General features: G+C 48.2%; 1 protein-coding gene across 3 annotated transcripts in view; it reads right to left on the bottom strand.

The window, feature by feature from the left end:
* The window catches only part of TSPAN18 (tetraspanin 18), a 183,591-nt gene that overhangs the window by 139,799 nt on the left and 22,058 nt on the right, over positions 1-21,734 (bottom strand). For all 3 annotated transcript variants that reach the window (XM_036860752.1, XM_036860750.1, XM_036860753.1), the window contains exon 2: positions 10,093-10,174. The gene's annotated coding sequence lies outside the window, so the exon portion shown is untranslated. The remainder of the gene's footprint in view (positions 1-10,092; positions 10,175-21,734) is intronic.

The raw sequence follows: 21,734 nt of genomic DNA, 5'->3' as shown, positions 1-21,734 counted from the left end.
ATTCAAAAATCAGTTAATGTAATCCATTATATCAAAAGGCTAAAGAAGAAAAATCACATGATCATATTAATAGATACAGAAAAAGCATGTGACAAAATCCAATACTCATTTATGATAAGACTCTCAGAAAACTAGAAATAGAGGGAAATTTCCTCAACTTGATAAAGAATATCTACAAAAAACCTACAGCTAACATCATCCTTAATGGTGAGAAACTAGAAACTCTCGCATTAGGAACAATGCGACAACTCTCACCACTGCTTTTTAGTACTGTACTGGAAGTCCTAGCTAATGCAATAAGACATAGGTTTTTTACTTTCACAGATTGGGAAGGAAGCTTTTTAAATTTTTACAGGTGTTTTAATTTTACAGATTGGGAAGGAAGAAATAAAACTGCCTTTTTTCACATATGACATGATTGTCTACGTATAAAATCTGTAAGAAATGACAAAAAAAACCCTCTTGGAACTAATAAGTATTTACAGCAAAGTGAGGTTTCAGGATACAAGTTTAGAATACAAGAGTCCATTGCTCCCCTATACACAAGCAATGAACAAGTGGAATCTGAAATTTAACAAAAATAATAATACATTTCCATTGGCACCAAAAGAAATGAAACAAGGTAGAAATTTAACAAAATATGTACGAGATCTGTATGAGGAAAAACTACAGCACTATGATGAAAGACATCAAAGAGGAAATAAATAATTAGAGAGTATTCCATGTTCATGGATAGGAAGACTCAATATTGTCAAGATGTCAGTTCTTCCCAACCTGATCTATAGATTCAATACAACCTCAATCAAAATCCCAGCAAGTTGTTTTGTGGATATCAGCTACTGATTCTAAAGTTTTATAAAGAGGAAAAAGACCCAGAATAGCCAACACAATATTAAAGGCGAAGAACAAAGTCAGAAGACTGACACTACACAACTTCAAGACTTACTATAAAGCTATAGTAATCAAGACAGTGTGGTATTGGCAAAAGAACAGACAACTATATCAATGGAAGAGAATAGAGAGCACAGAAATAGACCCACATAAATACAGTCAACTGATCTCTGACAAAGGAGCAAAGGTAATACAGTGTAGAAGAAGTAGTCTTTTCAACAAATGGTGCTGCAACAACCGGACATCCACATGCAAAAAAAAACTAATCTAGACACAGATACTATAACCAACAAAAAAATGAACTCAAGATGGATCACAGACCTAAAAGTAAAACACAAAACTATGAAACTCCTAAAAGATAACACAGGAGAAAGATGTAGACGACTTTGGGTATGGCAATGACTTTTTAGATACAACATCATAATCCATGAAAGAAATAATTGGTAAGCTAGACTTGATTAAAATTTTAAATTCTGCTCTGTGAAAGACATTGTCAAGAGAATAAGAAGCCACAGACTGGGAGTAAATGTTTGGAAAAGATATATGTAAAGGACTATTATACAAAATATGCAAAGAATTTGTAAATTTGTAAACTTGCATTATAAAACTCAACAATAAGTAAACAAATAACCCAATTTAAAAATGACAAAAGACCTGAACAGACAACTCACCAAAGATACACAGATGGAAAATAGCATATAAAAAGATGCTTTACACCATATGTGATCAGGGAATTGCAAATTAAAACAACATTAGATACCACTATACACCTATAAAAATGGCCAAAATCCAAAACTCTGACAACACCAAATCCTGGCAAAGATGTGGAACAACAGGAACTCTCATTCATTGTTAGTGGGAATGCAAAACAGTATAGCCACTTTGGAAGACAGTTTGGCAGTTTCTCACAAATTTAAACATACTTTTACTGTACAATACAGCAGTTGTGCTTCTTGGTATTTACTCAAATGAGTTGAAAACTTATGTCCACACCAAAACCTGCAGAAGTTTTATAGTAGCTTTATTCATAATTGCCAAAACTTGAAAGCAAAAAAGATGTCCTTCAGTAGGTAATGGATAAACTAACTGTAGTACAACCAGACAATGGAATACTATTCAGTGCTAAAAAGAAATGAACTTAGCATTATTCACAGTAGCTAAAATGTGGATGCAATCCAAGTGTCCATCAACAAATGAATGAATTAGCAAAATGTGGTTTACACATACTGAGAAATATTATTCAGCTTTAAAAAGGAAGAAAATTCTGACATACGCTACAACATGGATAAACCTTGGGCATATTACACTAAGTGAAATAAGCAGTAAAAAAGATAATAATGTATGATTCCACTTACATAGGTACTTAAGAGTAGTTAAAATCACAGCGACAGAAAGTAGAATGGGGGTTGCCAGGGGCTGGGAGAAGGGAATAGGAAGTTATTGTTTGATGGGTATAGTTTCAGTTTTACAAGATGAAAAGAGTTCTGGAGATGGATGGTGGTGACGGTTGCACCACAGTTTGAATGCACTTAATACCACCAAACTGTACACTTAAAATGGTTAAAACATTAAATTCTGTTATGTATATTTTACCACAAACAAAAAAATAGGGGGAAAAAAGGAGTTATCAAAACATGAAAAGACATGGAAGACCTTAAATGTATATTACTAAGTGAAAAAATGCCAATCTAAAAAGGCTCCAGGGACTTCCCTGGTGGTCCAGTGGTTGAGAATCCGCCTTCCAAGGCAGGGGATGCGGGTTCGATCCCTGGTCGGGGAACTAAGATCCCACGTGCCATGGAGCAACTAAGCCCACATGCTGCAACTACTGAGCCCGCACGCTCTGGAGCCCGTGTGCCACAACTAGAGAGAAGCCCAGGCGCCACAACGAAGGATCCCGCGTGCCGCAATGAAGATCTCACATGCCACAGCTAAGACCTGATGCAGCCAAATATAAATAAATAAATATATATTTTTAAAAAATAAATAAATAAAAAATAAATAAATAAAAAGGCTCCATACTCTATGATTCCAACACTATGACATGAAGAAAAAGGCTAAATGATGGAGACAGTAAAAAGATCAGTGCTTTGCCGGGGCTTAGTAGGGAGGGAAGGATGAATTGGCGGAGCAGTGAAACTACTCTGTATGATACTATAATGGTGGATACATGTCATTATCCATTTGTCAAAACCTATCGAATGGGGCTTCCCTGGTGGTGCAGTGGTTGAGAATCCGCCTGCCAATACAGGGGACACGGGTTCGAGCCCTGGTCTGGGAAGATCCCACATGCCGCAGAGCAACTGGGCCTGTGAGCCACAATTACTGAGCCTGCGCGTCTGGAGCCTGTGCTCCGCAACAAGAGAGGCCGCAATAGTGAGAGGCCAGCGCACCGCGATGAAGAGTGGCCCCCGCTCGCCGCAACTAGAGAAAGCCCTGGCACAGAAACGAAGACCCCACACAGCCAAAGATAAATAAATTAATTAATTAATTAAAAAAAAAAAAACCTATCGAATGAATGTACAACGCCAACAGAGAACCACAGTATAGACTATGGGCTTTGGGTGATAACGATGTGTCAGTGTAGGTTCATCAATTGTAATGCATGTGCCACCGGGTGCGGGATGTCAGTAGCGTGGGAGGCTGCACATGTGTGTAGGGATGTATATAGAGACAGAGAATGTGAGAATTCCCTGCACTTTCCCCTCAATTTTGCTGTGAATCTAAAACTGCTCTAGAAAATAGTCTATTAAAAAAAAAAAAAAAAAACCTCTGAGTCCACAGCCCTATCTCCTTCCTCCATCCCACAGTGCCTTTCTTTCATAACTTAGCCCTGACCATGGCCCAGAAAGGGAAGACAGCTCGGCAAACCCCAAAGCACAAGGAATGGCCCCCTTCATTTCTTCTCAGATAATACACTACCACAACCACCAAAGCATCACTGCCAGCCAGTTTGGATTTCTTCCTTTATTTGTAGGCTATAAATTAAAATACATTATTTTACACTTTTAACTAATAAAAGAGGCAGCTGGGTGCAGCAGAATGATCACCAGTCCAGGTCAGAAGACTCACAGACTGAGCCCCTCTCTACCACTCCATAGCTGTGTGACCTCGGGCAAGTCACTTCCCCTCTCTGATGCTGACATGCATCTGAAAATAGGGTTTCTATTCCCTCCCTCTTTGCCACATCTGGCTGTTTGAAAGTTCTTCAGCTGTGATTCACAATGTGTATATATGTCATTACTTAAAAAAAAATAATAAAGCCATTTAAGGGCATGTTTTGCTAATTTTTGCTGCATGAACAGAAAAACAATGATTTGCTCATTCTTTAGAAGAGGAAGTTTAGACTTATTATTATCTCTCCATGATGTTAAGTAGTGGTCACCCCACAGAGTGAGGGGGTGGTCTGGCCTTGCTCTCACAGCCGACCAGGTCAGGGAGAGGGGGCAGCTCGGAGGGAAAAGCTCCACCGGCTGAGCCTCCCATCAGGGACGATGGGTGTGTGGTCCTGGGATGAAGCTTCTTGTGCAAATTTAAAACAACTTGAAAAAGAAAAGAAGGAAAAGGTTTGGGATGGACAATATTCTAGAGGGCAGAGAAGGACCAGGTTGCTGTCATGAGTCACATATGGACACAGGGCTGGCCCCAGGCCAGAAAGTTCTGGCAGACTTTGAGCTGAGTAAGCAGGAAACTGGGGTGGTGAGAACCTGTCACCCTGTCCCCTCACACATGTGTCCCAGAGAGCGAGGGGGAAGCCAGGAGGGAGACGAGGCCTGGGGCTGCTACCCCTTCCTGCCCTTAAACTCAGGGCTTGTGCCCCATCAGTCAGAATTGGACAAAAAGGAAGGGTGGTACTGGGACGACACAGGTAATGAGATCCACCACTTCCTGGAATGTTGTCTTCTTCCTGGGCAGTGGGCTACACACTTGATATCCATCGCCTCATTTAATCTTGACCATGAAGCCTGCAGTTGTAATGACTATCTTCATCTAACAGGAGAGTAAACTGAGTTCATCTGCCCCAGCTAAGACATAGCCCTGAAATTCATCTAATACCAAAGCTATGCTCTCCCTCCTAGATTAACCTGCTTTATGATTTATAAATAATGCATGGAAATGTGATGTAAGTAGCAAGAGTGAATCCCTTTTCTACTTGGTCAATGAAAAGATGGGAGCTTGAGTCCAAACAGGATGCGGGAATCACTGGATCCCAATGCCACCTCAGCTCCATGAACAGACATAAAAGTTCTGGACTGAGGGAGATGATGGTCTCACCCACCTTGGCTGGACTCAGAACACAGCTGGAGCTCTGGCCTCAGCTCTGAGGGCTGAACTATGAGAGTGCCAAGTTCAGGCCAGAGTCCACCCAGAAGGGGGTCAAGAGAGCAAGAAGTCCAGAGAGCACCTAGACCTGCATCCTCAGAGGGAGGCAGAGGTAACTATGACCCTGCACTCAGAAGATGAGAAGGTGTGGGATGGGGATACAGGAGAACGGCCGGGAGGGAAAGGGGTGATGCTTGTTCCCTTCAGCCCCACAAAGCAGATTCGGGGCAAGAAGATGGAAGGTACAAGAAAATAGATTTCAGCGCAGCACAAGGAGACATGCTGACCTGTCAGAGACAGCCCAAGGTGGCCCAAGGCAGCACAGGCTGCAATGGAGGCTATGAGCCTCAAGTCCCTGGTTGGGCAGATACTGACAACCACCTGGCAGGAACTTTGGGGTGGAGAATCTGCCAAGCATTCTCTGCCAAGAATCTGCCAAGGCCTTTAAGTCCCTTCCAGCCTTTGCAGAGCTGACCCGCTTGACCCACACCCAACTCTCTGAATGAGCAGGCAGAGAATATCAATTCACCTTACAGAGGCAATGGAGGTGCTCAGAGAGGTTGAGCAACTTGCCCAAGGTCACACAGTGGAGCAGAGCTGGACTGGGACTCAGGTCTTCCTCCAAATCACACTGGGGTGGGTAAGAGGTTAATCAAGCTCACGTGGACCACTGGCTTCTGTTCTCACCTTCGGCATCTCTAAAGCCTTCCCGTCATCAAGGAGAATCAGGATGTCTCCCTCACTAACCTCTTTCAACTCTCTCATGGCCTCTTCACCCCCACGATTGAAGCTTTAGTTCAGGGCCACATCCTCTCCACCCTGCACTGCCCTGGATCATTCCAGCAGCCTCTCAACCAGCCTCCCTAACTGTGCCTCATCTTCCTCTAAACACCAGTAGTGCAAAACCTCGGTTGCACATTGGAATCACCTGGGGAGCTTTAAAATATAATAATACTTCTCCATAAGTTACACATAAAGCAACAGTAATCAAAACAGCATGGTACTGGCATAAGAATAGATATATGGACCAGTGGAATAGAACTGAGAATCCAGAAATAAACCTATACATCTATGGCCAATGGATTTCCAACAAGGTTGCCAAGATTATTCAATGGGGAAAAACAGTCTCTTCAACAGTGGTCCTGGAGTAACTGGATATCCATAGGCCAAAGAATGAAGTTGGACCCCTACCTCACACCATATACAAAAATTAACTCAAAATGAATCAATGACCTAAATATAAGAGCTAAAGCCTTAAAACTCTTAGAAGAAAACACAGAGTAAATCTTTATGACCTTGGATTTGGCAATGGATTCTTAGCTATGACACCAAAAGTACAAGCAACAAAAGGAAAAATAGATAAGTAGGTAGAGGCTCTGCTGTGGTGGCAGCCAGGCCTCCTTCACCACCACCCACCCCCACCAGCCACCTGCTTCCCACTGTCAGATCTCAGCAGGAGGACAATCCAGAGGCCTCCTAAAAGTTGCCTTCACTCATTTGCTCAGCCTGCTATAGAGGGCTGGCTGGGGAGATAAAAGCATCAAGGGACTCCCCTTTCTGCCTGACCTCCAAACTCCATGCAAGGCTGGGTGGAGAACGCAGGAGCCGTGCGACCATGGGAGCTGTGGGCTGTCACTGCAGGCATGCGGGGTGCTCTGGGGACACATGGGGCCCACCATGAATGCCATGGGGTGATGCTGTGAGTTCCTGGGGGTGCTTCGCGAATGCCGTAGGTGGCTCTATGGGCACCAGGGGGAGCCACTGCAGTGCTGTGGGGAGTCCCCGTGGACACACACAGGGCACCTCTGTAGGTGTGGAGCCTTTGCGGGCACTGTGGGTGCCGTGGGTGGCTATGGTAAACACACTATCCTTAGGGCAGGAGCCCCATGTCTGGGTCCTAACCTTGCTGCTTTTTAGAGGTGAACCCTGGATTAATTTACCACTTTTCTGAACCTCAGTTGTCCTCACTTAAAAAGAGCTTGTTAATCCCTGCCTCTTGGGGTGTGGGGAGGATCAGTGATTACCTACAGAAAGGGCCCGGGAAAGATCACCAGGAGTGAAGTGTAAACCATGGGATAGAGGCTCAGGGAGAACTGTTCACACCCGAGATGGCCCCATGCCCCAGGGGTGTCAGAACAGAGAGCTGACACAACCCAGGCCCTTCATCTCAGGCCTTTTTTAGACCACGCACAGAGAGAGGTATGTGTCTCCAGGGTAACCCCACTGTGTGGTCACAAACACCCAGCTTTCACATCCCAAGAGCCTGAGCCTCTTCAAGGAGGTCACCTTGGGAGGCTACCCACATTATTCCAGGGGGCTACCCTCGTTCAAAGCACACAGGATCATCTCGCTGGTGATTTCCTGGCCCTCATAACCATCTTGTGGGGGGGGGGGTGTGCATGCTGTTTGCCCATTTTATAGATAAGAAAACTGAGACTCTGGGCAATCAAAGCACTCACCCGGAATCAAACAGCTACTGAAGGGCAGAGCTTCGACTCAGCCTCCACCAGCCCGGCTACCAGACCCCAGCAAACATTTCCCACAACAGCTCACGCCTGTCTGCCCGTTGCTGACAGTCATCTTTGGATTCTCCCTGTGACTCTATAATTTCTGTTTCCTGACTAACAACAGGGGCCAGGCAAAATTACTCTGCTCCCTCAGCAGCCCTGCTGAAGGTAAACCAAGAACAACGGCCCCCTTGCTGCTTTTTTCTGTACCTAAAGGGATTCTTTCCTCTCGTCTGAGGCCCACGGCTTCCCCTGATGGAGAAACATCCCAAGGAAGTTAAGCTTTTTCTGACTCGCTTCAGTGCCTTCTCCTGACTAAGAAAACCTGGCGGGATCCAGGCTCTGTGATAAGGTGATAGCTTCCTGCCGGGATCAGGGCAGCTGCTGCCAGGAGGCTTACAATGAAGATTATGGCCCAGGCGGCTGGCAGAGCAGGGTGAGCTTTGGGACACAGACGCAGTCGAGGGAGTGAGAGAAGCCCCCCAGGCCCCGGCCTCGCTGCTCCTCTGCCACTGACCAATTGGGTGGGCCTTGACATGGCCCTGTTTTATCTGCTGCTAGGACCTGGCCACCCTGCCTTGGATTCCAGCCTAAAATAATTCCGGCCAGCCAGGGGGCACATCCAAAGTTAAGAGGATGAGCTTGGAGACCAGGTGAATAGCAGATCAGTGAGTCAGAAAGTGGCCAGTGCTTCCCAACCAAGGGCACCAGAGGCAGCTGAAATTGCAAACGCCATCAGGCGGCAGGGCACAGCACTTTAACGTGGGTACACGCCATCCACCCTCACAGCAGCCCCAGGAGGGGGAAGGCTGGTGGCGGGGGTCTGTAGGGAGGGATGGTGTGGGGAGATTTCTTCAGCTCCCTCATCTCATCTTCTCCCCAAAACAACCCCATGAATAAGTGTGATGTTCCCATTTCAGAGATCAGAAAATCAAGACTCACGGAGATTTTTCGAAGAGCCCAACGTTTAAAAAAAAAATTTTAGGAAAGAAATCACTTCCATGTCTTTTTTCAGGAAATGAATTTCAGAGAGGTGATTTGGCTTCAGGGATTTTTTAACCTTAAGATTCAAGTCATAGAGCTGGTAAGCAAAATGCACAAGAATGCTTGGGTAGTTCAGGGAGGGGCTTCAAGTAAGCCACATTACTCACTGCTGTGCGACCTTGAGCAAGTCACTTAACTTCTCTGAGGCCTGGATTTCTCTCCCCTGAGATGGAGGTGATAACAGGGCTGTTGGTAGAGGGATTGCACATAGCCCTCCACTCGGCACGGAGAAGCCCTCAGTCAGTGTTGGTTAAGCTGACTCTTCTGATTAGTTGGGACTCAAACACAGTTGCATCTGCGCCTCAGACCCTGTGGTCTTTCCCCTGAGGCTCTGAGTCATCCTTTGCTCAAGACTGGCAATCAAATCTCAGAGCTTTCAAATCCCCTCTCCTCTCCACAGCCATGCCCAAGCCCCACCTCCATCTCTGCCTCCCTGCTGCTCCCACACCTGCCCTTCCCCCAGCTCAGCCCTGGTCTTGGGACCTCAGCAACTGAGGACCTGCGGGCTGGAACAGAGATTCAAGTCACTGCTGCCCCACTTTACAGATGCGAAAATGAGGCCCAATGAGGGAAATGGCTTGTAAGGTCTTGTGAGGCACAATGGTGCCACAGACTGGGCCAGAGGACAGATATCCTGGCTCCTCATTTAGGAACCTTCCCTGAGGCGACCCAGCCCGTCACCAGTCCTGGGATTGTGGGCAGCCCAAGAAGCTCCCAGAGCCCAAGAAGCAGACCAAGTCTTCTCCGTTCCCAATTCCGTCATGGAATATGGTGATTGATCCTAGTCTTTGTGGATTTGAACTTTATCCAAAAAAGACAGTCCTGGAATGGGGGGAGGGGATGGGGGGAGGGAAGGGCTGGAAATCACCCCAGGAAGGTATTTCCTTCCCACAATCCCAAGACCATGGTGGGTGTGGAGGAAGGGGAGGCGTGGCAGGGGTCCTTGACAGAGGCGGGACCCTCCGTGATCCCCCAGGAGCTCTGCTTTCCCTTGGAGGGCTCACTCGCTCCAGCCCTTCAACCCTCACTTCCTGGATCGACTCAGGACCAAGCACGACCTCCGGCCCCGTCAGTGGGGCGGCACCCAGTCTGGTGAGACCCCATCAGCCCCTGTCTCCTCACCCCTCACCTTTGCTCCCCATCCCGGAGCAAACATCTGGGGGTGAGGACAAGAGAAAAGCCGCCCTTTGCCTGCCCTGCCCTCCAGCACGAGCTGAGAGCTTTCTCACTCAGAAATGGAGAGTCTGGAGGGTCAGGGAGCAGAGAGAAGATTAGACCCTCGTATTTGAATACGTTAAGATCCACACTCCCATGTCGCCAATCATACCTCTTTCAACTGGTGTCTTTTCCGTTCAGGGGTGTCAAGATTCTCTTGAAGTCTCTTTCTGATGGTAGCTTCAGGATAAACTCTAGAAGGAAAAGAGGGGGAAATACATTTTAAAAAGGCAAGTGTGGGGGGCATGTGGCTTCTGGGGGCCACTTCGTCCAGATGTGCACCCGCTCCCTCCTCCCATCTCTGAAGGCGCAGAAGCCACAGCCCCCGTGGCCAGAAAGACAGAAGCAAGCACCCAACCCCACAGAGGGTCCCAGGATGGCATCCCCAGAGCCTAGGGACTGGGGCATATTTTCAGTCTTCCAAAATCAGCCCAGGAGCCTGTACAACGTCCCGGTGATGACACGGAGCGTGCTGTAACCACAGCGGCACATTGTGTCGCTTTGCTTCTAGCTAGAATAGTATCATCTTGGTGTGGGAACTCCATTTTCCTCAAGCAGAGAAAAGGCTTTCTGAGTCATTTTGAAAATGCAAAAGCGAATTAATCATCACCTAATGAATGCAGGCTTTGGGGCAGACCGATATTTTCAAGATCTGGTATCTGTGAAGAGATAAGTGGAGAAATCTTTGGTGGTGAAAAAAACGACTCAGCCCCAGAGTGCAGGGGCCAGAAGTCCAGCCTCTCCCCCGACCCCTGCCTCCTCTCTGTCAGTTTGACAAAGAGTCCCCAGGTCACGGGAGAAGGATCAAATTCACCATGTCCAGGCCACATACCTGTCAGCCAAGGCTCAGGCCAGTCCCAGGGGACTAGCTTGTTCACATGCCCAGCTGAGCAACAAAAGGGCAAAACTTCACAGCGGAGTGGGAGCGGGGAGGGCTAAGCACCACCATCCTTCCCTTCCCAACAACCTGGCGGCACAGGAGAAGCCCTGGTCAAGTTTCATATTGTCTCAAATGATAATTACAATAATCCCGATGCCCTCAACAATTCCATGAGAAAGTATGGCCACTTTAGAGATGGGCCATGGTGAATTCAGAGGCATTAACTCACCCAAGGTCTTACCGCTGAAAAGGGGCAGGGCCGGGGCTACACTCAGGTCCGTGGGAAGTCAAGTCCCTTGCAAGTGCATCTCCACGGCGGGAGAGGAGCGATCAGGAGAGCAGTGAGTTCAAGGTCTACCCTGTAGATCCCAACACCAGTGTACCCTGGGCATAAAAGAAGTTCTCAGAACTCCCTGCTAACTGATGGGGAACAGGGCTTGGCCAGAGGACGTGATCTCGTTTTACTTAGCTATCTCTGCCTCAGACGTCCACCCAGGCAGTGTCAGCCCAAGGGACCTCAAGTGTCATGGGCCAGACTAAGGCTAGTCAGAGGAATTCATGATACATATACACATCCATATACATATACAGCCATATCCATATCCATACACGTGCATATACATACGGATATGGATGTATATGTATATAATTTTCATTTTTAACTACAAAAGTGAAAGTTTTTCCATACCCGTTCATCCTATTTAACAGATAAACCCACTGCAAAATCTTTGTAATATGACGTCGTAGGCTATATTACATGTAATCACACATGTGTGTACATGTGTGCACAAGCATGTGCCCATGGGGGCCCACAAGCAGACAGTGGCAATTTTTTACACAAATGGGCTCTTACCTCGCATGTTCTACAACCCCAGTTATCAGTGATACCATGTCTACCTCTGCGAGTGAGCACACATGCATCTTCTGGAGTCTTTTTCACAGCTGCACAGTATCCCATGGGAGGTGTGGACCACAGTGCACTCACCTCTCCCACCATGGATATGTGGATATTTCCATCTCTGGCCATTACCACCTTGCGGCAACGGTCCCCTTGGTGCCCACATTTCTGTGTGGAAAAGTTCATGCAATTCCAAAGCCCGGATGCCCCGAAGTGGGACCGCCGGGCAGAGGCTCTGCACACATCACATTTGGCAAACTGCCTTCCCAAAATACTGGCTCAACTCCCCTCAAATAGCAGGGCAGGAGCCCCTTTGCTTGAATGCAAATTTGAACCCAGGGTTCAGCCTACAGAGTTGCTTTTCTGCTCCCCTCCTGGTGGCCTGGGAGGTCGCATCCCCTGGATGAGGGAGGAGTTTATTTCTCGGCTCACGCAGAGGTCCACCCCTCCACCTCCCCCAGAGCACCTCCCAGTTCCCGGCCCACCTGAGCCGGGAACTACATTTACGGGCTCAGAACTGATAATGAGCTTTTATGAGCTCTGGGGACCGCGAAGAACACGTATTAATGTCAAGTGTGCCTGTCAGCCACGCAGCCTGGGAGAATGTTACACATTAACAAAATTAAAGGCTGCAGCCACGCCGGGAAGGAGCCGCGGGCTGCACATCTGGCAGTGCGGGCAAGGCCCGTCAATAACAAAATTACTTTTCAGGTTTCGCACTCCCGAGCCTGAAGCTGTCTCCCATCTTCGATGGAATTCTGCCTTCCTGCAGACTAAGAGGAGATTAGTTTATTACCAGCCTGCCAGTAGAGGCAAAATCCAGCACTAATCCTAATTCCCATTTAAGCAGATCTGCATTGTGTGAGGGAAACCAGCTGTGCTCGGAATTTCTTCCCCCTTTCCCCTGAGATCTCATTCCAGCCCCCTCCTCTCCGTGGGGGAGGGAGGTCACTACAGATGTTAGGCCCGGAGCCCTCCCAGGAGGGGGTAAAAGAATCCCAAGGTTTAGGGCCAAGACGGGAACTGGGGCTGGGTGACAAGAGGCAGCGTTGAAAGGTGGTGGGCTGGGTGATGGTGGTCGCCGTTGACCGGGCTGTCTTGTGCCGTGGAAGGGAGAGGCCCCCATGGTTCTGGCCCCAGACCTGCTCTTGCTTTTGTACAAAGATCCCCGCCGCCCCCAGGTTTGAAGTGGCACAGGTTGGGATCCTGAGTCCAACTCTAACTAGCTCTGTGACCTTGAGCAAATGACCTTGCTATTCCGTGCTCAACTCCTCATCTGGAAAATAGGGTTAACAACAGCTGATGCCTCCTAAGAGGTTGTGAGGATTACATGAGGAATGTATACACAGGACTTAGCTGAGAGCCTGGCACACGATACCCTATTTCTTGAATGTAAGATTCCATGGGTTATAATCGTACCATTATTATATGGACTTCCAAGAAAAAGAAAACACTGCCTGTTTAATTATGACATGTCACTTTTTGTATGATGCATTCTGGTTTTAGAGACCTTAAAATATTTTTTTTAAAAAAGTGTGCCTTAGAATCCATGAAATATATAGTAAGAGCTTAATCAGTGGTACTTAGTGATGATATTGGCCAGGTGCGCCCATTTTGCAAGGTCTAGTTCAAAACTTAGACCTTCTTCCTCCTCTTCTTTCTTCCAATCAAAGCAAATCTGCACTGGGTGGGGATACCAGCCCTCAATGTATAAGAAAAATTCTGATAGCCACTTCAGTATCCTGGATAGGACCCGGATGAGAGACTTAAATATCTACCCTGATGATTCCTACTCTAGAACAGAGCACACCTGTGTAACGGGACACCCAGATCAAAGACTCTTCACTCTTCTCCCAGTCAATGTTTCTCTACCATCCCATGTCTCCCAAATCATCCCTGCCTCTCCATCCTCACTGCCCCTGCCAGCCCCGCCTGGGCTCAGCCCTATCGTTGCCTATCTGCTTGCTGCAAACAGGCTCCTGCTGGTCTGCTGGCCTGCAGCCTCTGTCCCTTCCAACCTGCCCTCTCCTTTGCTGTCAGACTGAGCCCATAAATGTCTTTCTCTCCTGCTTCAGTGGGTTCCCTGGCCTCCCTTTGCCTATACACAGGGCCTTTTATCATCTGATCCCCAGTTGCCTTTTCAGGCCCATCTTCAGGTCCTCGCAATATGCACAGACCCCACAGTTAAACTGAACTCACCTGGACTTACACGCCCCACCAACACACTCAGCCCAAACTCGCTGCTGTTCACTCTGCCTGGAAGTCCGTTCTTCCTTTCCTAACCCTGAACTGCAGCCCCCCACACACTCCCCAAATCACCTGGCAAACTCCTACCCATCCTGTAAAACCTTCCTTCGATATCTCCTCTGAGAAACCTTCCCAGACTTCCACAGGCATGATTAATCACTGTTCTCTGGGCTCTATGAATTCCTGAAAGATGGGGATGATGTCTCAATTCCTGACTCAGATAATAATAGCTGGATGAATGGATAGTTGCTATGATAGGTGGATGGGTAGGGAATGGATCTATACAAGAACGGAATGGCAGAAGAGAAAAAGAGGAACTAGGTTGTAGTTGGTTGCAGGGATGGATGAATAATTGAAGGGATAGAAAGATTAATGAATGGATACGTGCATGGATGCAGAAATGGATGGATGGATGGATGGATGGATGGATGGATGGATGGATGGAGAAACGGAGAAATGAACAGGGCAGTTGGAAGGTGAATATATCTGTAAAAGAATGGGTTAAATGAAGAGTGGGAAGGCAAAACCTGGTTAATAGAGATAAGAGAGGGAACGAATGACTCTCAACTACTTGTATAATTTTCTCTGGACCCCGAGAGGCTGAGTCTCTTGCATCTATGAATGTACTTTGCTTTAGTCCTTTATGAATCCAGGCAGAGACCACTCAGTCAAACACTGTCAGCCCCCAGGTCCACCCCACTTCAACACTTGCTCTAGCTGTGGAGCTACAAGATAAGGCCTTAGGAAGGAGGGGTCAGAGTTACCTCCTGCCTTGGCCTTGGCTGATCCAAGCGGTGAAGAACAGTGCCACAAGGAGACCAAAGTTTCCCTGTGTCTGAGTCAAGCCCCAGTCTGAGGGGCAGTTGGTTTGCCAGCTGTGTGCAATAGGCCTGGGACAGGCCAACTGCTGATGGAAGTTCCATGCTCCCCTGAAAAGATGCCATATGGAAGAACCCTAAAATGGCTGAAGGGTCAGGGTAGGTAGACAGTGTAGCAGCATTTGGATGGTCACCTGTTAGTGGGCTTGGGTGGGGACGAATCTCCCACTAGAGCCTGCTGCCTCTCTGCAATGTGCAGCAGGGTAGGTGGTAGGTGGGAGCCTTCAGCATCAAATGGCAGTAAGCACTGTGGTCAAGAGACCAGGCTTTCCTATCCCACAGGCCTGGGTCTGAATCTCGGCTAGGCCACCTGCCACCCGTGGAGCCTTGGGAAAGTTCCTTATCCCACTAAACCTCAGGTTATTCACCTGCGAAGTATGGACCATCAAAGTCCTACCTCACTGGCCTGAGCTGCGGATTAGATGAGCTAACGGATTATAAGTGATTCCCATGGTGCTCGGGACAGAATGAGCCCTTGGAGGCCACAGGAATTATGTAAAGTAGAACCTGCTGATACTCTCCGTAAAAAGGGTAGTGGCCATGATCACTGGTTCCAAGTTATACTCCTCAGACCTTTCCCTCTCTCCCTCAGGGGTCTACATTCAGAACAGATGGAGCCTACACCCCATATAGACATCCTACCACTTAATTCACAACAGCTGGACTTTCTGATCATTTATGTATTAAGTTTCCACATAATGTTGAAGGTGACTTAGAGCCTCTTGATAGCCTAGAATCCCAAGTCAGTAGGATTTCAGAGAAGGTGGAGAGCTGGGAAGGCTTCCTGGAAGAGGCAGCAAGGAAAGGAGAGAGGGAGGAAGGTGATCAGCTCAATGATGAGCCTCTTCCTGGCTAGCTCCTGCTAGAAATCCCTCCCCACACCACCCCCCCTCCACTCTAGCCACCCAAAGTGGACCAGCCATCCTTCTGAGTTCTGTGACCACAAGGACTCTTGGTCTTGTGCCACAAGAAGGGGCAGCAGCGTCCTCAGCGAGTCCCAGAAGCCGGCTCAGCCTCGGGCCCCTCTCCCCACACCGATGCCAGGCCACAGGATCCAGGCTGGGCCACTGCCAGCCTGATGCATCGCTTGTTGACGGATAAAAGCTCTGCAGTTTATGGCTCCAAAGCAAAGCTGGGGCTTTGTTTTGCTTTGTTTTAAATTAGCAAAGCACGGGGTGGTGGTGAGGGGAGGGGACAGGGAGAGGAGCCAAGGCTTATTCAGGACGAGCTCCTGCTGTGTCCTGCATCTCAACGATCCCCTGGGCAGCCCTTAATGAAGCCGCCTGAGCTCATCCTGTCTCTGCCTTGTCTCTCCACCTGCACTTGTCTCGCTGGGGGAGTGAGAGCGCTTCCCACTGCCGCCCGCCCTGTCACTCAGCCCCATCACCCTCTGTTCCCATAATGAGTCCCTGAATGAGCCTGTTAATGTGCCCCAGGGTCACAATGGGGCTGAAGGGGGAGCCATGACCACCTCAGAAAGACTGGGATTTATGATTTACTTTTGCTCTGGGGGTGGAGGGCCACTCCCTACCTGCCATTGGGCACAGCGCAGTGGGCGCTGGCACTGCTAGCAAGGGCCCCGGAGGGTCTGCCCGATGGGCAAGGGACTCCCAATCTGAGCCCATTGGCTCTTGGTGGCTTGGGGAGGGTGAAAGGGCCCAGAAGAGGGATGTACCAACCCCATAAATTAACATGTGAAGCTGTTTATTCTCAATGCAACTGTCATTAGTGATCATCTCCCCTTCTCTGCACCTGCCGGCAGGTCTGGAGCTTTTCTGCACAAGCCAGCCAGGGTCTCTCATGCCGTCCCCCATAGGATGCATACAACAGACGCCACCGCCAAGATGCTTTACAGAGCAGGAAGGAGAACTGGGGAGACGCCCTGTCACCAGCAGGCATTGCCCTGCATCTGCTCGTCCTCTTTCCTGTCTGGAAGCACTTTTTTGGTACCTGAGGAGGGTAAGGACAAGGGCTATGCATACACTGGAGCTGACTTTACTTCTGATCTTCACTCCTCTTCCTCCTACACTGCAAGGACAATATTACCACTCTTCCCATTTTACAGATGAGGAAAGTGAGCCTGAGCCACAGCATTTTTATGTAATTAAACATCGGTTTAGTTCGTGGAGAAAGGGAAACAATCAACAACAGTGTCTGCTAAGGAAGGCTCACTCATTCTCACAAGGAGATAGGGCTCCAGCAGATCTGCCAGGCAAGTGCCCAGCATTTGGTCCCAGAGGGACCCAGAAGCCCTAATCATTTAAGGGACTTATCTCTGAAGATGTAGCCTGGCTTGCCTGGCCTTTGTTCATCTGTGCGAACAAAGGAATGAAAGATGTGAGCCCCATAACTCTTGTACCACGTGGCCAGCATTCTCTTCTTCACTAGCAAAGGAAGGAAGTGATGCTCAGAGAGGTCAAGCAGCTTGTCTGCAGTGACAGAGCTGGACCAGGCAGAGGGAGGACCAGAACCAACGATTTTGTCTGCAGCCAAAGTCTTGGAGCCACTTCGCCTGAGTCCAGCCTGCATTAGGCTAACCCCATAGTGTCTGTCCTTCCAACAATGCATCTGAGAGGTTCTCAGGCTATTGGGCTGTTCAAACAAAGATACCTGGTGTTTCAAAGGCTTCAAGAACAATCCAGCACTTCTAGCACAGGGTTCAAGAAGAGCTAAGTCTGTCTCAGTGCTGAAGCTGACTTTGGTACAAAATGTGTCTCAACACACTGTAGACCTTGAACTCAACGGGGATCCGCTGTGCAGTCAGTCCTACACCTACGGGAGCGCCTGTGAGAGGATATTCTGCCTCTGAGAGAAGCAGTATTAAAAAGCCACACGACAGTAATAGAGATGTTTCCAAACTGGCTGCCCTGCCGCTAGCAAGGAAGCCAAAAGCTGAGAACTCATCACTAAAGGGCCAACCCCACAGCCAACCACAGCTCTCCTCCGCAACGTGGGGCTATTAATTCAGACTTTATAACCCACAGGGCTGCAGTGGAATCTGGGCAAAGGGCACCCCAACTCCTTGTAATTCGTCCCTGCTCAAGTCCCTGTAAATATATTCCAATGCAGAAAAGCGTCTGCGGGAGGGAAGACGGCAGATCTATTAGCATTTTGATAGGTTTTCCCAACACATGGAACAAGAGAGCTTTAAAATTCACAGCACAGAGATTAATCCTTCCATCACATCTCTCCCTCCACAGCTGGAAGTGGCCAAGAACTTTTTACCCCTTTAAGACCTTGATTAGGATAGAAAGTTAGGAACTCAGAGAGCTCAGTCTTAAGAGTCCTACAGAGAAGAGACAGCTGGGTTTTCTAGACCAAGCGTATAGAGCCCTCCAAACACAATTAAACGGCAGAATCAGGGATGGGGGAGGTGGAAGGCCGTGACACTGTGCGGGGGTTGGGAGCTTCTCTGACTCAACAGAAGGACACGGCCAGTTCCGGAGTGGAGCCCTGCTTGTTCCAACAGCAAGGTTCGCCTTTTGTAACTGACAAAGGCCAGGCCTCTTAACATCCCTGTTCGTTCACTCGACAAGCATCTTGGAAGAATCACCATGTGCCACATACTAGGTGCTTGAGAGAGAAGGATCAGGAAGACAGTTCAGCTCAACAAATCCCTGACCTCAAGAAACTCAGTCTAGGGGCTTCCCTGGTGGCGCAGTGGTTAAGAATCAGCCTGCCAATGCAAGGGACACGGGTTCGAGCCCTGGTCCGGGAAGATCCCACATGCCACGGAGCAACTGAGCCCGTGCGCCACAACTACTGAGCCTGCGCTCTAGCGCTTGCAAGCCACAAATACTGGGCCCACGTGCCACAACTACTGAAGCCTGCGTGCCTAGAGCCCGTGCTCTGCAACAAGAGAAGCCACGACAATGAGAAGCCCGCGCACCGCAATGAAGAGTAGCCCCCACTCGCCGCAACTAGAGAAAGCCCACGCGCAGCAACGAAGACCCAACACAGCCAAAAATAAAAACAAACAAATAAATAAATTAAAAAAAAAAAAAAAGAAACTCAGTCTAGATGGGGAGAGAAAGAGAGAGGGAAATGGACAAACACAATAAAATGCAGCAGGCAACTGAGATCAATGTAGTTGCCCTGGGACCTCGAGATGGCAGGGGATGGGGGCACCTCAATCAAGCTGGGTTGAAGAGCTGGTCACACCCTTGGGGGACTCCTGGTCCTTACTCAAAAGTGTAGTTTTCTAGTGTATGATCAGAAAGAATATATAGATACTGTTAAGGTAAATGATAACCAAACTTTCAACATCATACTGGAGCACTGTTTAGCAGACTCACCCAAGGGGTCATTATCTAGGGGATTCTAGAGAAATGTAACTTTGACTCATGGGAGGTTACAGGTGAATTTGTAGATTTTTTTTTGGCCTGGTAGAAAAGATAACCCAACAGTTAGGATTAACCTTTGTGTATACAATCCAGCCATCTTCTTGCAGTATTCTTTCTCCCATGCCTACATAACCGCTGTTTCTCTAATTCTCCAGCTTTACCAATGAGCATCTCCTGTTGGCTTCCTCATTCACGAGTCAAATCAGTCTCTGACCCATGTTCATTCTAGATGTACATGTGATTCTATAGGATTTATAATTTTTTGAAACTTATACTTTGACAGTACATGCCCAATTACACACACACACACACACACACACACACACACAATGCACAGGGATAAAGATGGAAAAAACTACAGCAAAATGTTACCAATGGGTATCTTTAGGTAGCTGGCGTTTGTATACAAGTGACTTTCATAATCAGAAAAAAGTGATAAACATTATTTTTTAAATGAAGAAACACACACCCATGTAAGATCCCCCAGACTAACAGTTAATACCAGTTGCTTGCTTATCCCCTCTGTCAGAGTGGGTGGGGCTCTAAGCACTTAAGAGGACTACCTCATTAAGGCCTCGCCATCACACCACGCCATGCGAAAGGCACCGTTATTCTCCCCATTCTACAGATGAGGAAATGGAATCACGTAGTTAGCCTCAGATCACAGATCTCAACAGTAAGAGCTGGGATCTGAACCCCAGGCAGCCTGGCCCTACAGGCTGCCTGCTTAACCGCCCTGCCAGACGCCTGCCTCCCAAGTGGAAAAGGAAGAAATAAACACATCTGCCGGGCTGCCAGGGTCAGGCTTGGAGAAGACCGTGTTCCCACCCCCTCCCAGAGCACAGTGTGCTGGGAAGCCAAGCGCGAGCCTCGCCAGCCTTGAATTGAATTCACATGTGTCTCTCCTCTCCCACACTTGCAGGCAGGGACCTGCTCTTCTCCATTCTTGAACCTCCCATCAGGCCAGGATTGGACCCCAGTGGATGCTCAGCAAATGTCTCAGAGCACCTCTCTCCCTGCTCTGACAGCACACTCCATTCAGGGACTCTAAAAGCCAGCCTCTAATTAATAGTTCACTCCAGCTCTCTCTTTGCCCACACAGGCACTACAGACTGGTTTATTACCTAGATCACAAAGCAAAGCGCAGCCTGGCTTCAGCGAAGAGGGGTTTCAGTGTGTTGGAAAGGACCCCGACCTAGGAACCTGGAGGACATGGGCCCTCCCTTTAAATCACTGTGTGACCCTGGGCAAATCACCAAGCGTCTCTGGGCCATCACCTCGCCTTTAAAATGGTCAGGGGGACCCACTGTGCTATGATGCCCCAGATGTTTTGCCAGCATCAATCTCACTTTCGCTGCTGGGGTGTTTTATATGCAGCAGGCGTGGAGCCCGCACCACAGACCCACACCTATTGATGCTCACTAAAGCTCTTCACGTGGCAGGTCACTGCTGGTTAAATCTGTGCGGAAATTAGGTTTTGAGGGAGGAGTACCTTGTGATCTGGAAAACCAAATTGGGATGGAGGGCTGCAAAAGGGGGAGTGGGGAGAGATGGTTCATCTCAGTAGGGCTCTTGAGAGCCCCTACACATCACCCCATCTATGGGTTCATTCTGGTCACAATTTATTTATTTTTATTTTGGGGTCATATACGCTTGCAGAGTCAGGCACGATTGTTTGGGTAAACACTGTTTCAAAAGATTCCAAATAAAAAGCTTCATTTTCCTTGATTTAACAATAAATATCCATCCAGCCTCTACCTATGACTGTGAGGAAGGCAGGAGACAGAATAACCGTCAGCCACTAAGTAAGCGTCAATATTGAAAGACGCATCTCTAGGTGATTAATTAGGATCAGTGGCCAAAAGAAACACAGGACAGCCCTCTTATAAAAACGGGAAATGATACTGCTAATGAAAATGATTCTAGCAGACGTGCCTGCTTCTGATTCCTGGGTGAGTTACTGCCCCTTTCGGGGTCTCAGTTTCATTCTCTATCACCTAATGGCCTGTGATTCTCAGTATGGGTTTCCCAGGGGTTCCTCAGGAGACACTCAAACGGAGGGGGAGGGGCGCAGGGGGGACCAGCCCCCTATGCCTGCTTCAACAGGGCAGCTCCCTTTTGAGTTATTCTGGAGGCTCCGAGGTGAACTTTCTTTGAGGTCTGTGACTGCACGTAAGTTGAATGCCACTGGGCTAAGTCATCACAGCTTCTTTTCACTTGAGCATCTTGAATGTACCTTGGTTAAGAAACTCCCAGGCATTCTGATAGGCAAATGGTTTTTACTCAAAGGCATCATGGTGATCCATGCATAATATCACGTGGGGATGGAAGGCCTCCGACTCTGGGACGGGCTGTCTGTGTCAGGTAGCAAGCCCACATCCCTAGCAGAAGAGTCTGCCAAGACAGATCATAAAACCACAGTAAGAGCTGGCACACACAGGAACACTTACACTGTCCCATATACTTTATCTCTCTCAGCGCTCGTGGCAACTTTATGCAACAGGCCTT

Source organism: Balaenoptera musculus, chromosome 8, assembly GCF_009873245.2.
Source record: "Balaenoptera musculus isolate JJ_BM4_2016_0621 chromosome 8, mBalMus1.pri.v3, whole genome shotgun sequence".
NCBI lineage: Eukaryota > Metazoa > Chordata > Mammalia > Artiodactyla > Balaenopteridae > Balaenoptera > Balaenoptera musculus.
This window is presented reverse-complemented; position numbering and strand designations above follow the sequence as displayed.